A 17,747-nucleotide genomic window follows, 5' to 3' on the forward strand; every position below is an offset into this window, starting at 1 on the left:
CACTGTGAACCCCCATCCCCCAGAGCTTCCAGCACCTGACTCACTCATACGCTCCCAACTCTAAGAGGAACAGAACAGAGAGAAGACAGGCAGCAGGTGGGGACATACCTGGGAGCTCAGCTCAGAAGAATTCCGGTTGACTTCTCAGCTGTAAAAATACATTTGGTTTGGCATTTTGTACATTTGCTTCAAGTGGAAGATCTTGCTTTAACATGTTTGGACCACCCTTGAATCACATGTGGGTTTCTCTAAAAAGTAAGGCATGCTCTACTTCGCCATTGCCATGTGTGTATCCAATTAGAGCCTGATAAAAATAGGATTATTTTGAGATATAAAAATTACACTTGGGGAAAGTATTTGGATGCATCAAGCGCATATAAAGTTGATATATATTTCAAGGCTCTATTTATACTTGATGCTTTCAGCCAAACGCTCTGTAATGTCACCTTGAAGGCCATATTGCACCTGTGAGCCACACCAAGTGAGGAAAGACACAGCCCCGGATATGCACTTCCTGTCAATGAGCTTCCTCAGAATGCACTTTCTGTGACACCCCTTCCCCAGCAGCTACAGTGCTTGGAGCTCAGCAGCAGGTGGAAGCTGAGATGCCACATGTAGGCCTGCGCTGTGCCTATGTTTTTTAAAAAGAATATGTCCTCACAGTGAAAATATTACTTTGAATAAACCATGTTTCTTGCTTAGTAACTGAATTCTGCAGAGACTCATAGACCTCTGGTATGCTGTACCCTGCACCATGCTGTGATTCTCAGAAAATGTCTTGCTTTGCATGTGTCTCCAGACAGTCTGCAGAGGACTAAATTGTGAAATTTCTTGCCCTCTAAGATATCTGGTACTATTTTACTGGGTACAACACAGTGGGTAGAGTTCACGAAGTGTATGCTCAGTACTGATGGCAGTCGTACTTAGCACTTAGTGTGACTTAAGGGCATCACGTGCAATATGTGGTGTAGTCTTTGTACAGCACATTTCTCTCGCTCTCATAATGAAATTCATAAGATGGTTGATAAGCAGTGAGAGAAAGTGTCTTAGACTGGTGAAACCCTAATGATTTTTTTTTTATGCGTTAGCTGTATATTCATCTTTATAGAGACACATATTTAGTGTTTGTTGAGCATACATTAAGAACGTGTATGCATATACTCAGCTGTTGTGTTTTGTATTCAGTGTGTCGTAGCAGACAGTTTACCTCAGGTGACTGAGCTTCGTGGCAGTGCTGTTACAAACATAACCTTTGTATTGAAAAGAAACGGAGGCGTGTGTTATCGTGTACTTTTTTGAATAGAAAGCGATCAGCTGGAGTGACTGCGTGCTATATGAGCCTGGCAGGCAGTCACCGCTGGGTGTGATGGAGATTTTTAGCAATGCGATCCTGCCCGTGGGGAATGTAATGAGCAGATTTGTGCATAATGAACCTTTTGCTGTGATTTTACCTCCTGCAGTTTGTGCAATGAAAGCCACTACAGTCTCCCTTGCTGGAGGTGTTCTGGAAACATTACTTAATGTATTTGCTTAGCAGAAGCCATTCAACAAAGACACACATTGCTTACGTCATGTAAATTCAACAAACCATTCATATGGCTGGATTTCTACTGAAACCTTGGAAAGTAACCATGCTCAAGGACAGAGCAGTAGTGTCCACCCCAGGATCCAGATCTATGGACCAGTTCAAATCATTAAACAACCAAACTCTATTCTGCTGCATCACCTGCCTCTCTCAGGGACAAGATGGATCTGCTAAACAGATATTATTCGGCAGTCCCTTTGACACACAGAGATATGTGTCTGTGGGCCTCAAAGCAGATGTGGCCTCCACATATAATGGATGGAATTAGAGGTGCATTGTTAATTAACAACATGAATATGGAACAGTGATGTGACAGGGCCTCTCCCAGTGGACTCCTTCAACGTACTCCCACAGAGTTCCAGTGTGTGAATGGCATCTGTGGCTCAGAGTTTGCAATGGGGCAGGGTAAGTGCTACTTCAGTTTTGACCCAAAGTAGTCTGGTGAGAACTTTCAATAAACGATTTTTCACAATTTTTTAATTGTTTTGAAGTGTTATGTTAATAAGGGCTTGCCCACCAAGGAGGTAATCTAAACTAGCTGCCACTGTGCTTTGCCCATGAGTTTCGCCAGTGCATTTTCAGCAAAGTGTTTTAATCATATCTTTCAGTACTGGATATTTCTCAGTAATGTTAGTGACTGTTGAACGTGTGGTGTGGTGTAAGACTTAAGTTCATAAGCACCGTAGAAAGATTTCAGTTAGTCTGAACATCCCCTGTAGGTATTCTGGCCTCCCTCCTAAACTGTTGTCTTATTTTAGCCTCAGTACTCCACAGAAACCACAGAGAGGGTGAGAAGGGCAGGCATGGCCTGTTATTCTTTAGTAGCATCAGCGGCTGAGGTAGGCTGTGCTCTAATGCATGGGGCTGCAGTGTGGTATGGTGGTAAGGAGCAGGACTTGTAAGCTACAGGTTGCCGGTTCCATTCACTGGTAGGGTACAGCTGCTGTACTATTAGAGCAAGATGCTTCAGTAAATATCTAGCCATGTAAGTGGACAATATTTAAGCTGTGTAAGACACTCTAGAGAGTAGTGTCTGCTAAGCAATTAAGGTGAAGGATTATTAGCCTTAGGTTGTGTACATGGAGATCGGTGTCACCTTCTTCACCAATGAGAAGGCTAATTGAATTCAGATGCTTCATTTCAGTGGGCAGCATGAGTGTGTGTAAGGCAGTGGGGGGGGCGGGGGGGTGCAGGCGCTGGAGATGGAAAGAGGGAGTGCTAGTGTGTGTGGCAGAACAGGTGATAGAGTCGAGGGGTTTGGTGAAAAAGGGGAAGAGGGCGAGAGTGAGTTTGCTTGTGAGTGTGTGTTGTGCTGGAGAAGGCGCCAGGGTCAGGGCAACTCCGAATGCAGTTGCTGTAGAGACAGAGGCTGGAGTTAATCTGTGGGTTGGACTTATGGTGCAGATGGGTTTCTGCATGTGCGCATGCATCTGCCAATGTGTGTGTGTGTGTGCAAGCGAGCGCGCGCGCGTGTGTGCACGCCCTCCCTAGCTTATAGAGGAAGTGTGCTCCGCTACCAGCTCAGGAGCTATTTTGATACCGGTGCTCAGGCAGTCTCCCTCTGCAACTCTGGCTTCCCCGCTGCATCAAGGCTGTGAGCGTGGGCTGGCTCTGTCACCTGCTAGATCATTACCCTCCTTCAACTTTCTCTCTGTGTCACACGGAGTTACAGTGCAGCCACAGCAGCCAAGCAGAAGGAAGCTTGGATGATACACTGCCTGCATCTCTCAGGTTGTATACAAATGACTTATTTCTGCTTGTTATGACTCTTCTCTTGCTGTGATTTTAGTTCTGTACTGGAATGCAGCACTGTTTCTTTTTGACATTTTGAATGAAATTCCTCAGAATGAACATTGGTACCTTATCTGAAGTTTGATGTGTGTGAGGCTGTGCAATAAGCAATCAGGGGAGCTAACTGCTTATGGTTTGCAGACAGAAACGGGAAATTTCAGTGACAAAACAAATTTTTTTTTGGCTGTAAAGCAGCTCCTTTTTGGAGGCTGTTCACTCTCTGCTCAGGGAAACCTGGGTTTTGCTTCTCTCCCCTTAATCCAAGAAGTGATCCTAATTTTTGAAAAGATGATCCCAAGAGATCAAGCTTGCTTTTATAGCTTATCGAGCACATGTTGCTTTTCCAGCTTGTAAAGCAACATTCATCAACATGGTCATCTGATATTAATGAATGAAGTTTTCCTTTGCTATTAGTCTTGGGTAAAAGAATTTGCAATGTCAGATGAACTCATTTTTAGTTTCCATTTCCCATGATCCCCTGTTGACACTCTGCATATGTGCGTAAAACCTGCGTCAGGACTTTGCTACTGTGTTTTGTTTTGAACCATGCAGAATAATGCGTATGCTGACAAAATGATGTGGCATTGCGACTGTGCAGAGAGAAATGATTTGCACCCAGACGTGTGACTGCTTGTCTAAAAGCTCAGCCAATGCTCTGTATCAGACTTTAACCATGAAAACCACACAGGCAGAGGTTGCATGCATATAGCAAGTTAATTAAAAAGATTGATGGGCTGAGTAAAAGAAGTTATGTTTGACACCAAGATTTTTCAAAGAGTTAAAAAAAAGTTATTTCAGATCAGGCAGAAGCAGAAGGTAGGATTACTGCGTTCTGTTTTAATGTAGACAGCCAATTAAAATTTTCACTGACTGCGTGAGCATTAGAAAAGAGAAACTCTAAGAATGCTCCCTCTGTCCCCCAGGGAAAGTCTCTCTGCGATTACACTGCTTTGTGTGGGGGAGAGGGGAGGCAGACAGAGCTGTGTATTAATAGCTGTTTTTATTTCCTGAGTTATTCTAGCAAGGCTCAGTCAGAGGGGTAAACTTCCAGTTATTCTCCACCTTCCAAAACAACACAACAACATAAAACAATCCGCTGAGAATTATGTAGGATAGAGCAAGAACTGCTGAGGTGTCAAAGACTGAAATGAAAATTTAAAATAATAATTCATGAAACAGGTTTCCAGTTCTATAGGGAGGAACTTTATGGACACGTAGTGTGGTTTAGTGGTAAGGAGCAAGGCTTGTAACCCACAGGCTGCTGGATTAATTCCTCGGTGAGGTAGTGTAGCTGTTCAACCCCTGGACAAGTTGCTTCAGTAAATGTCTAGCTGTGTAAGTGGGTAATCCGTTTTTAATCAAGCTATCTAAGCTTCTCTGGATAAGAGCATCTGCTAAGCAAATGTAATGTATGTCATAATGACAGAAATAAATATAGATATCTGAGCATTTAATTAATATCTATCATTGCATGTATTCCATTTTCATAGTATATAATTGTGCTCAGGTGTTGATCATGGCTAATATTGCCAGAAGAGGTTAAGACATGAGGGGTCTCTCCTCATGGCCACCATAGCTGTCTGAACTTAACACAGACAGAAGGAGAACGTTAGGTTGCAACCATGCATTGTCTTTGATGTCCACCGTTTAAAATAACACATTGAAGTCTCCAGGTTATGGGCTCCTATGATTGCAGTAATATCATATATTAATATCAATATATTATTGATCTACACTGTGTATAAATATTCTGAATGGAAGAAACCTGGACATTAGTCCAAGTGGAGAGGTGTTTGAATGACAGAGCAACAGACATGGCTAGCGCTACGGCTACGCTGCTGGGAACAGCCAGCTGCCATGTCATTTGTCATACGCTTCAGGTTACTCTGAACAATTATTTTCCTATTTAAACCTATTGTCTCATAGTTTCATTGTAGATATGCTGTATGAGTTACCAGATTATTTGCATTCCAGAAGTTTACAATGGAGCATCACAGCCAGATTTGAGCAAGGATAATAAAACATTATATGAAGTAGCTCAATAAGCCATGTAGAGGTAGTCAGGTAAACATCCTGTATGGAATACTATGTGAAGATCAGATCAAGTGATCAGAGTGTGCACACGGTATGTATGCTGTTAGAAAGTGTGCAAGGCATTTGCTTTGAATGATCCTATCTCTGCACTGTTATGTGTCACGCCATGTTTGTCTGGAGTCAGTCATTTCAGTGCATTTAGTGTCCCTCCAGAGGCCTTGGGGAGTGACTAAGAGGAATGATGGAGGGGAAGCATTTCCCTGGAGGCTCTCTCTGACGCCTTCCCATTACAGCTCTGCTGTCTCTCCGTCTCTAAGCATTGCGAAGTGGTTTAGGGTCAGCAAAGCTGTCACACAGAACTGGGTGATCTGCGCTGTACAGATTACCTGAGCCCACTCAAGTACAGAGAGTGGCATTTATTTTTGATTACTCTAGGGTGACATTTACAGTGATTTGTGTGTAAGCGTGGTATTACAGTCGCTAACATTTACAGTCAGACAAACCCATTATCCTGTCTGTTCCGAGTACAAGAGGACACTGTTGTACTTTCCACTGGCTGCCTCGCCTAAGACTTGGAGGTAAATATTTGGCTGCTGAGTAATGCTGGGTTTTTTTCTGAAACTGGTGGCGGAGTTGGGAATAGTTTCCCTCCACTGAGGTGCACTTTACCATGGAAAACAGGCAACAGGGTTCTTGATGCTGCCACCATGCTTCTCCATGCTCTGAGCCAACAGCCTTTAGCCTTTAGTGAGTAACTCCAGCAGCTTCTCGCTCACAGCCCTCTTCTCACACCTGAGCAGTTTCACTGGCACTCCCTGCTGCTAGAGCAGTTTTTGGCATCTTTGTGTCCCTGTCATGGCCTGCCCTTGGTACCTTTTCCCCCATTCATAATGAATAAAGCAAACAGTGTCCTGTCTGATGAACTGACCCCAGGCTATGCTTTTTTTCCACATCCCTCTGCAGGTGTGGTTAATGCTGAGTGCCGCTCTGCATTTAAGCATTGAATTTGGTTAACAAATTACTCATTCATTTATGATGTTACAGGAAGATCAAGTAGATATAGAATAGGTCTTACTTGTCACTACCTGTGGGTTGCAGAGTCCAGATGTGATTACGATTGTTAAATCTGCAGTATGAAAGGGGACCAGTGGCATGCTAGGAGGCATTAATAAGAGTATGATAATGAGTTTGGTTAAAGAAGAGGCTAATGCCATTTGTGTGATGGCATACACTTTATACACTAAGCAAACAGTAAAAATAATTATAACCAATGCAGTGTGATCTGATTCTCTGCATGTAGGAATCAACTGCTTGTGAGTGGTAGATGCGCATGACCTTTAAGAACTGATTGCAGTGTGTAAGTAAATTCTGAAGCATAAGAGCCGTTAAGAGCTATTTGCAAGCTCAATAAATGTTAGGCTGTATTGGTATCTAGTGAACCAGATAATAGCCCCAGTTTTTATCTATATAATCTGATATGCTCGAAAGCTTCTACGCACCTAAGAAGAAGCCTTTTATGTTTCGTTCTTGAAGGAAAATTAAGATAAGATGAGGTATGATATTGTTGGTTATCACAGAAATATGCTGTATGGGCTACAGTTGCTTGTATATCATCACAACATATAGCTTACAAATCGCAAAATATATTTCTGTAAAAATGTATGAAAAATGTTATTTATACTGCTAAACACACTGTTAACCAGTGTGCCCCATTGCAACTATAAATGCATACTGCCCAGGTAAGTAGTAACTGAATTTATCGTGCACTGAACATATGGTGCTGTTGCAGGACTAAGAGCAACTGCAGAGAGATGAATCGAGGCATAACCACAAGGGTAAAGCGTGGTAAATACACACTCTCAAACCTGAAACCCCCCGCCCCCCACCCCCCCTTATAGTAAGAATGGGGGTGAGAACACATACTGCTGGGCTACCCTGACTTCATGGGCATCTGGATCACCTTCAATCTCCATTCAGTAAGAGAGTTTGATAATTGATGAAAATGGGGGCAAAAGCTGATTAGTGACAGATGCTGTGGGCTTAAGGCTGTCCTGAGTGTCCTGATGGATGCTGGGAAAAGGGCCGAAGTGTTCATATCCAGATTCATTTATTTTTCTGCTGACACTAGTCAAGTATTTCTACACTGGTTTCTACCTTATTGGAATGCAATACGAAAGTACCCACGACATCTGTGCCATCCCAGCATGTGGCTGCAGCCTTTATTTATAGCAATTTAGAGCAGTTGAGCTGAATTTTAGGATTTTAATGTAGTGTCCCTATTTTAATGCAATATCCCTCAACCCAGCAATGAGATGAGAAATATGTGCTCTGTACTTGCTTTAGAGAATTATATCACCATGGTGACAGGAGGTATAGCAGTGACATGCGTTCGCAATAAGCATGCCTGTTTCAGGGTGAATTCAGAAATTAATGATCTGTCCTTTCAGAAGCTTTGTTTGATTACATCCACAGCAACACTGGTTTAAAGCCCATTGTGTGGCAAATAATCACTTACCTCTGCCTTGGTGAGGGTAAGTCCTTTGAATGGAAATTTGCAATTCATCAGAGCTTGCTGTACGAGACACTTTCTAAATTATTCCTGCTTTAAACTTATCGGCTGGAAGGAAGGGTACAAAAAAAAAACACCCATTTGAAGTGATCATTGGCCATTAACAGAGTGTTCCTAAACATTTTCTTTTAAATATTTGCATCAAAGGTGATGGGGACTTGTTTGTCTGACACTCTTTGGCTGCAGTAGAGCATTTGATTCCTTTTTATCATGCCTGTTTACCAGCCAGGATAATACAGGACATTCTGTCCACACGTCACGTTGTCAAGGCACACTGACCGTGAGCAAACTTCATTTGGCAACATCAGAGCACCCTCTCTAATTTCAGGAACAAGATTAACCCACAGTCTCCTTGATGCTGTCATCCCCTCCTGACATGGATATTAGCACTCAGTGTGCACTGTTAAAATAAAGTGCTTTAGTAGCTACTAAGATGGCACCAATTTGGAGAAAGTGGAATGCCATCTTTGAAAAACCTTTTATCAGAATCCTGAAAAAACTGAATATTTGAAACATTGATGAAATCATTCACTAGGATTGATGAATATTCATTCAAATGGACTGCAGAATATTAATTTACATCATTCATTGAATGCTTTTTCAACTCATAAGCTATAATCCAAATACTAGTGCTGGGACAGTCAGGCTTTTTCATCCTAATAAAGGGGAGAGCTGTACCATATGCTGTCAGTTGCTGGCTTGTTTGAGACAATTAAAAGGTTTTCCTCTCCAAAGCCAAGCAGAATGATTCACTAAAATCAATGAGTCACTGATAATATAGCTCCAGACATTTCATTCTCACCCCACCAGTGCTACCAAATGCTTCTTCATTACTTTCCAGTGATAATACTGCTATGCTAGACTTATTCACCATTGAGATGCTTTTCCACACAATCTTTGGTTGCTAACAAGTTACCACACAATTACTCTGGGAATGCCAAGAAAAACTTCTCAATTTAACTGAAACAAATTATGTATATTATGTATGTATGTATGTATATTATGAACATTCACATTTGAGGTTAACAAGAGGACAGTTTTTCCATGGTAATGCAGGCTGGGCATGCATTTTAGGGTTAAATGAATTCTGTCAGCAACTACAACTTCAGCTACACACACCCAAACTAGATTTTCACACAGCATTTTCAGTCAAAAAACTGCTTTGAAACACATCCATGACTGACACTGTCAGTTCTGAAACCCCTCCTCTGGAAATGAGTATTTTTTCAATGGCTCAGAGTAGCTGACCTGGTCTAAAGCAAAGCCAGAGGGCTGCTCTTTGACTCTGGTTTTCGGACTACCACGCAGAGATGGAGAGGCAGTTGTGGGTAGTGAGGGATGTCTGTAAACAGCAGAGGTTCTAAAAATAGAGCACCCTCCCCATCACAGGTCAAATGAGCCATACTAATCTCCTTTCACACACTTCCATGTCACTGTTTAATTGTAAACCGTGGCAGGTTTACTCATATAAATTGCAGTTCCTGCAATGTTTAAGCAAAGATGTAGTTTAACAAAAAGAATATTATCTGTTTTTAAATTGATGATAGACTGTTCAGGCTGTAAAGCTTTCTGCTTCCTGATCTTTGATTCCGACATGCGCTGCAGTCTCGTTCCTTTTGTGCAGGAGTCTGCAGGGATATCATGGACGTGCATTTGAATATGCAAAGCAGCTTCATGGTCTATGGAACATGTGCAAGTGTACCATGGGTAATATCTAAGGAAAGTACAGTCTTAGATTGAATGTAGAACATCTTGACCTAACAGGATTCACTTTTAGATAGATATTAAAGGTTCACTGTGCCAGCCTTCATCTGTCAAGAGAATGAATAATCCAGGGTTTTAAAATCTGTTTTCAGGAACTAAGGATGGATTCCAGCTGTTTTTCTCCTGTGATTTATTTTTCAGGCATGCACCATCAATCTTTTGTGTTTTGGTATTAGAATTCACAGTCTTTAGGCATAGCAGAGATGATTAGTTATGCAAGAGTCAGTTTCAGGTTAGTGTCTGGTGTCAGTAAATTGGACAATAATCCTGATCCACACTGAATGTGACAATGTTTTGTGTCTTTAAACTAACAGTGACAGTGTGTGTGTGTGTGTGTGTGTGTGTGTGTGTGTGTGTGTGTGTGTGTGTGTGTGTGTGTGTGTATGTGTATGTTCATGGGTACCATCATGAGTGCTGGATCTACATACAACAGGAGAGCTTCTTGGCAGTAGCAGACTGTCTTCTACCAGACCACCTCATGCAGTAACACAGGTGTCAAGGTTGTGTCACTTACACGTCAGTCTACGTACACTCAATCTAAACACACTCATAGTGTGATCTCAACACTATGTTTAGCACTGACACTTGTTCATGTGTGGTTAGTGGTGTGCTGTTTGTGCAACTTTTCATGCCACTTTCTGCAGATGCACGGAATAAGTTGCTCTGGATAAGAACGTCTGTGAAATGACAATTATGTAAAAATATGGGTGGCATGGAGCAGGGCTTGTAACTGAAATGTTGCTGGTTCAGTTCCCCACTGGGACACTGCTGCTGTACCCTTGGACTCGGCACTTAACCCTGAATTGCCTCAGTATATATACAGCTGTATAAATGGATAACATGAAAAAAAATTGGCCTATATGAGTCACTCTATACTAAATGCCTTTAATGCAATATAATGAGAGTGGGAAATGAATTCATTAATTCAAACTGGATAGTAGTAGGAGTTTAGTCTTATTTTCTGTTCCATTTGACACCTACAACATAATGATTTGTTTTAAATGTCCTGACTGTAAATTGCTCTCTAGAAGTGTAATGGAGCTGCTTTTGGCCTTAAGAGCTGTTGACAAAAGTTTCGAAAATGACAAATTCACAGTCTTTGAGCAAAACTACTGTATGACTGTTACGTGTTGTTGTAACTGGAGTAATTCTGGGAACTGAATTGACTTTTCAGACAGGCTTTGGGGCTGGTGTTTTCCAAGCAGTCAACCCAGTGACACTGATACAGAGCTAAAAATAACTGTCACTTTAGAGCAGCTCTCTAAGGATAATTACACTGTCCGTATCAGTTGTCCAATTCAGACATCATTGCAGAGGGTAGCATGTGTACATCCTGGAGATGGATTCAGAGCCTAATTTGTTATTTGGTAAGCAACCTGCCACTGCATATGTACATGTATACGGGCTGTCAATATTAACATTAATTTCAATATCACAATCACATTCTGCGATGCATACAAAATGGAGGATTTTATGGAGTCTGGGGTTTAAAATAGAATTTGGTAAATGGAGGAATCATTGCTTAATTCCTTCTGGAAAATGCCACAAATATTTTGTAAATCCCGAATGCCCTGACAATATCATCCCTGCCCCCGATTACAGAGGTTAAGCGTGGGTTTTTGAGCAAGGGCTCAGTTACTTAGCAACAACGTTGCATGATGGAGAGGTGTTAACTTGACGTGTGCAGCTAGTATGTACGTAACAAGCTAGCTAGTAACTTTAGTCAGGTCTAAAAGAAATTCCTATGTCTAAAGAAAACAATAAAGAAACTCAGAAACACAGCTCTGCTGGCAAAGTTCAAGGCAGATGACTATCTCAGTCATTTCGTATCTCGGGTGAGGGGGATGTTATTGTTCTGCAAATTTTGCATAGAAACACTTAAATTTGTATCTTCAAGACTGCAGGAATAAACAGACACTGTGCATTACAATTCAGAACAATGCTATGTGTATATATTTCAAATTTTAATTCTGTTCTTAATATCAATTCTTCTTTGCTAAATTTAAGCACTTTAATAGATGTAATAACTGATGTGTAGTCTATAATTTTTCGAAGAGATGAACTTGTGGACATTTTTACAATGAAAATGGAAAGTGTGATTTTAAAACCGAGAAAGCGGTATTAAGAAAATAAGCGTGGATTTCATGTGTAACCTATCATACAACTAGTACATCACTTGAAATGTCAAGAGTGCTACTGAATCTTGTCTAAACTGTGAATATATACAATAGAGGGCATTTACAATTGTTAAAGTTACTTGTCAAGCCCAAAAAACTAAATTGTGCCATAACAGAGTGCCTGTTAAAAGCAAATACCTAGCTAACTTATCAAGTGATGCTTAACAGGCATCATAAACACAGTGGGGGTAGGCGGATATTGGCACGTCCCATTATGAATATTTATGATGTGCTACATTTTCAGTGACACTCTTGTCCTGTGACAGTGCGATTAGGATTGTAAACCTTTCAATTTACAGATCATTTCCATGTGGTGTACTCAAAGGGGTCAATTCCATTTCAATTCCAGTGCAATAAAAGGAACAGACAAGCACCCCTTTCTTATAATGAAATTCCAATTCGATTACCAAAGTCAGTGAATTGAAATGGAATTGACCCCAACTCTGATTCAAAGTGACCGTTTCGTCTCATTGTGCTTGTGAGTTTCTTAAAGGAGACCATTAAACATTAGGAAGCATCTAAGCTGTTGCAGCCAATTTTTCTTCTAGAGTTGTGAGTATATCTTCAGTGTAAAGAACCGAATTAGAATTTAAAAAATACAATTTTGAGCTCAACTTGAAAAGCTTTTATGTTGGCTAAATTGTTTGTTGCGGATTTCATTGTGTATGTTGAATGCATCTCTTAACACGCAGTAAAAATCGTGATTGATTGTATGGTCAATGTTTAAAATCCTCATTTGATCATGCTTGATCATCAATTTTTTAATGGTCAGTTTTAAATCATATTTACATATGTAGCCTACTGACAGGAAGGTAGATGCACACAGTGCTTTTGAGTGACATATTTTCAGAGATGGTAAGGGATGCTTATGAAGCTTAAGCCTAAGATTCAGAGCTCTTTGAGGGATTCCACAGGAGATGGGTTAATGATTGAGGACTGCCGGTGGAGTGCTGTGATTTGCTGGGCATTTCCTGGTCTGGTAAAGGGCAGTGCTGAAGTGGAGACTCACCCCATGAACCACAGCTGTGGCAGATCAATGCAAAACTGACGCAGTGTCTCTGTGGATTCACTGATACGGGTGGGTGCGGTGGAAAAGGCCTCATGGGGGATCTGAATCCTGATTTCCTCTGTCCTGCTTCAACTGAATGGACGAAGGTCTTATTTGAGCCAAAATGGCTGTTTCCATTTAACTTATCACGTCTCACGCTTCCCTAATCCTGGAATGTCTTTGGAGTTTAACCTCTCTGGTATCACCTACACTTATGTGTCTTCTGTCTGGCTGCAAATAGATGAATGAGAATGCTTCCCTGTGTGTGCAGTTGCTCGCTATGGGATGATGGTGATGCTATTGCTTGTGTGTTTGAATGTCAGAGCTATGAATTGATGGATCTGGTCTTGGGGATCCACAGTACCTCTCTTAGGGGCCCACAGTAGCAGCTGTTTTTTTTTTTTTGTTCTATGTGTGCTCTGAGTTTCATTGGTCACACAAAGTCAACTCATAGCAATGTTCCAGGAGTAAAATCATAGCTGAAAAGTAGAGTCAGGAATATAGTACATAATTTCTGCCATGATTAGATGTCTACAATTGCAAAATATGGGGGGTCTCGGGGGGGTCCCTTCTTCTCGGTTGAATTGCTCATGAAGTATTCATCGCTAACGATGCTAGTTGCTTGTCTATGCAACAAAGTGTTGGTGAGAAAAATAATTTTGAATTTACATCAAATTTAATCATAGTTACAATCTGCATACAGCTCTGCATCCATCTCCACACCGTTACTCTTGTTTGAATTAATCATGAACTTGTCATTGCATAGATATGGAACACATATCACAAGAAAGAGCAGAACCGGAGCTTTGTAATGATGCTAGTCGCATATTTGTACATACCGAAGTAATCACATTATGAAGACAGATCTCTAGTCTATGTTTGCTGTGACTGAATTGTGATAGATCTGCTGTGCATAAGGTGAAAAGTTGTACAGCAATACACAAGTGTGTGTGTCAGGTTCGCGTGTGTGCATGTGAGCGTGTTTGTCGGGTTAGGTGAGTGTGCTGTGTGGATTCTGTTGCAGGGCATAGTTGTTGCGTGGTTGTGTAGTTGTGTGAGCGGCCTTATTGTTAATGATATAAGCCTTGGTGATGTGCGTGCAAAGCGTGTATAGCCTAGTTGATTGCCTTGGCTTGCATCCATGAAATCTTGTATATTGTGTATTGAGTCTGTATAAGATTTAAGCATAACACTGGAGCACTAGGCAGGGGCATACCTGCCACTACTCCCGTTTTTCCCGGGTTTCTCCCGTATTTCAAGGCCATCTCCCTCCCTCCCATTTTGTTGTTTCTACCAGGAAACTCCTGTAATTTGCATGGCCAATTATGAATATTTATTATGAGTAATCATACACAGATCCATAAGTTTTGTATGTTTGTCTGATGTCACCCAAGTTGCCAGATTATCTATGAAACACAATCTACACACACAATCCACACACTGCATACATTATTTATTTACTTATTTATTTACTATCCACAACACGCCCCCCCCCTGCTGAAAAAACCTACCGTAAATGTTGGCATGGGGGGGCCCCCCAATTGCCACCAGATATTTCGCACACTGGATGTAACTGAAAATATTTTGCACGCAAGGTTGTGAGCTGTTGCTGATGCCTTTGATGTCTGGAATGCAGGCAGGTTCTCAGCAAATAATCTCCCTCTGAGCTGCGAATGCTCTAGTGTCTGCCTTTGATTCACATTGCAGTTCTAATTTTACCGTGTTTGAGTTCTGTTGAATAAAATGTGAAACCTTCACAATGGCTTGCTGTGGCACCCGTAAAAAAAAAAGAACAAAAAAAACAAAGTGCCTCTTTTAACAGGCAGCGTGTTGAATCTTAGATAAAACCTCCTTCCGCAGCCGCACACCACCGCAGAATAACGTTCATCTGTCATGTGACTCATCACTCTCTGCGTTTAAGGTGTCTGGGTGAAAGTGTTGGAGACCGTGCGGCAAACAGAAGTTGTTCAGCTCTGTCTCTGCGATTAAAACAAACGGGATCATTCAATGGCTACAGAGCCATAAACTGGCTTCGTTACACTGTTGCATAAACATCGTGTCTATTTGCTCCTCATCTGAGGCTCATTTATTCCTTTCATGTATTTCTAATTCTCACCTGCGGCCCCGTCCTCTGCGGGCTCTATTACCAATCAATTAATTCTCTGTGTGCAGCGGAAACAATCTCCTCTCCGCCTTTTCTTATTATTCACAGCTCTCGTTGTGCTTGCCCCCCACCAGCCCCCTGCCCATCTTTTTTTGTTTCCTGGACATTTTTTTATTTTTATATTTTCTCAGCAGAATAAATGATGAGTCAGATCAAAGAGCCTCGGCGCGGTTTAGTATTCGATTTAGATTTAAATGAAGATGGAGGTTTGTGGGGGTGGTCAGGGGACAGAACGTGACAGGGAGAGGACATAATGGAAGAATGACCAATGGCTCTGTGTCCTGGTGGGTCCCACGCTGGTTTAAGGCTCACCATCAGCAAAGCCATTCATGCCAATTCCGTTTGCTAAGTAAGTGCTTGTGATAATCTCCACAGTTAAACCCATCTTTACACATGCCTTTAATTTGATCTTACAAGGGAAACATTTTGATTGCACATTTAATACTCCTACCCCTGCTTTTGGCCTTTTTATTTAAAAAAAAAAAAAAAAAACTGACAGCAGCACTCAGTGGCATTGCACAAAGTGCAGATAGTTGTCAAAATGTTGATATACCTTCACAGCAAGGTTGTGAGAATGTTGAATGCTTGCGAAAGTGCTCCATGACCGGAGGCGTTCCTGGTCTCAGACACCCAATCTGCTGTTGTGTAAGTGACCTTTATTCACGGGCAGGCTGTGGGAATGGAAGGCTGCTGTCGGGAAGCGGTGAAAGTCTCTGTGGAGTGGCGCCCTGGCCTGAAGGGCCTCCTACTGTCTCACACGCTCAGCCCTTGTTAACCACTCAGCAAAGTTAGCGTGTGGGCTGTATGACCTTTAAATGTGTCCTAGAAATGCCAGGGGCTTGCTGTCCTGGTGAGGTGTTCCAGTTATGGGTGTGATATTTCGGTAACATTGTTCAATGACTTGATGGCAGCACTCCATTTAATGTTCTAGATGGTGTATTTTTACTTCTCTAGCCATTGTAATAGTTTATATCTCTGTAAATGCACTACTGATACATGTTTTGTAGTTTCACACGCAGCCTCATAAACAGCGTGAAACCATCTGCACTGGGGATACCACCGCTGGTCTAACAGTGGTATAACAGAAAGCAGGGTGCACCCCAGTATCGTAACCCCCCACCACCACAACAGACCACCTCACTCAAATTAGCAAACCCAAACCCCACTATTCCCACCCCAAATAAAGAACAATTTTTATAAATTGTTACAAATGTATTTTTCAAAACCAGAACAGTGAGAGGCAACACATTGTCAAACGTGATCACATTACAAACATGAGATTTAAGCATTTCATGACAATTAAAAATTAGCATGTCGATCTGTTTGATGAAAGAAATAATACACTCATTATTGTGACTCGTTATTGTGACTATTGGCACTCTGCTGATAATCATAGTATCGTACGTCCTCTCATTTAACATATTTAAGAAAACATGAATTTTTTGCAGATGCTTTATAATATTACCTATCAACAAAAACAGATATGGGCATAATACCACTAAATAAAAGTGTGGTATTTGCTGTGATGGCTGTGATCTGAACAATAGTCATACAGATTCCTTATAGTATAGACCTGCATATTATTATTAAATATTATTTTGAATATTTCCATTATGCATTCTTTGTAAGGGTTGAATGTCCAGTGTTTAAAACTCCATGCGGGGTTACCTGTAAATTTGCCCTGGTGATATGGCAGTTGTTAGCTCATAAGCAGGGTATGGGCCAGAGGTCGATGACCTCTTCAGCTCCTTCCATATACTGCAGGGTCTACTGCATGGGATGTAGCATGAGTCTAAATCCGACAGCTGGCTCTTGTGAAATTTCTTGAGAGATTCTATGTTATTTACATTACATTACATTTAGGGCATTTGACAGACGCTTTTATCCAAAGCGACTTACAAGTGAGGAACAGCAAGCATGCTACGGTAGTGTAGGAGACCTTGGAGTAGGCTTTAAGTGCAACCTAAACAACTAAACTCAGCTAAATAAGTCAAGGAAGGTAGAAAGAGGTAAACAAGGTGAAAACACAAGGATAGACAGGCAGAGAAGACAAGCAAGTAGTGACAGGAGAAAGAAGTGTGAGGCAGAAAGTGCGCGGAGATGGAATTGTGTTAGAGAACTGTGTTGTATCTTGCATCTTGAAACTTGTATTAGTCATAAAAGTGACAAGTGCATTATATTGTGGTTATGCCTTGAACAAAGGAATTCTAAACTAGCATATTTGGAGTGAGATATCGAACAAGGTTATTAAAGCAGAGCTGGCCTTGCTACTTTTCCCTGAGCACTGCACCTCAGGGGTGAGTATGCGTGACATTGCACAGACTGGAGAGTATTGGTGGAGCTGCACTTTCACCAAGACACATAATACCAGCGGAGAGAGGTGTATAAGCTTACAGGTGCGGTGCTACCTTCGCTGTGGTAACAAAGCTGGGCTGAGCTGCAGTTTGACGTGCTTAGAGAATGGATCTGCTATCAGATCAGCTCATTTGTTTTCAGGTTTAAATTAGGTACCGGTCTCAGCACGTTGCTGTATTCATTGGGAACACTTTTCTTCTGGTAATTCAAGTCCAATGACTGAGTTAGCCCTTTGGTTTGTTTTCAGCAGACAGAATGCT

General features: G+C 41.5%; 1 protein-coding gene across 2 annotated transcripts in view; it reads left to right on the forward strand.

The window, feature by feature from the left end:
* The first annotated feature begins 2,775 nt into the window (after positions 1–2,775).
* Positions 2,776–17,747, forward strand: part of LOC118788164 (diacylglycerol kinase zeta-like) — an 85,523-nt gene continuing 70,551 nt past the window's right edge. The window contains exon 1 of one of the 2 annotated variants that reach the window (XM_036544056.1): positions 2,776–3,316. The gene's annotated coding sequence lies outside the window, so the exon portion shown is untranslated. The remainder of the gene's footprint in view (positions 3,317–17,747) is intronic. The other variant, XM_036544058.1, reaches the window with a different exon arrangement.

Source organism: Megalops cyprinoides, chromosome 13, assembly GCF_013368585.1.
Source record: "Megalops cyprinoides isolate fMegCyp1 chromosome 13, fMegCyp1.pri, whole genome shotgun sequence".
In the NCBI taxonomy this organism is placed as follows: Eukaryota; Metazoa; Chordata; class Actinopteri; order Elopiformes; family Megalopidae; genus Megalops; species Megalops cyprinoides.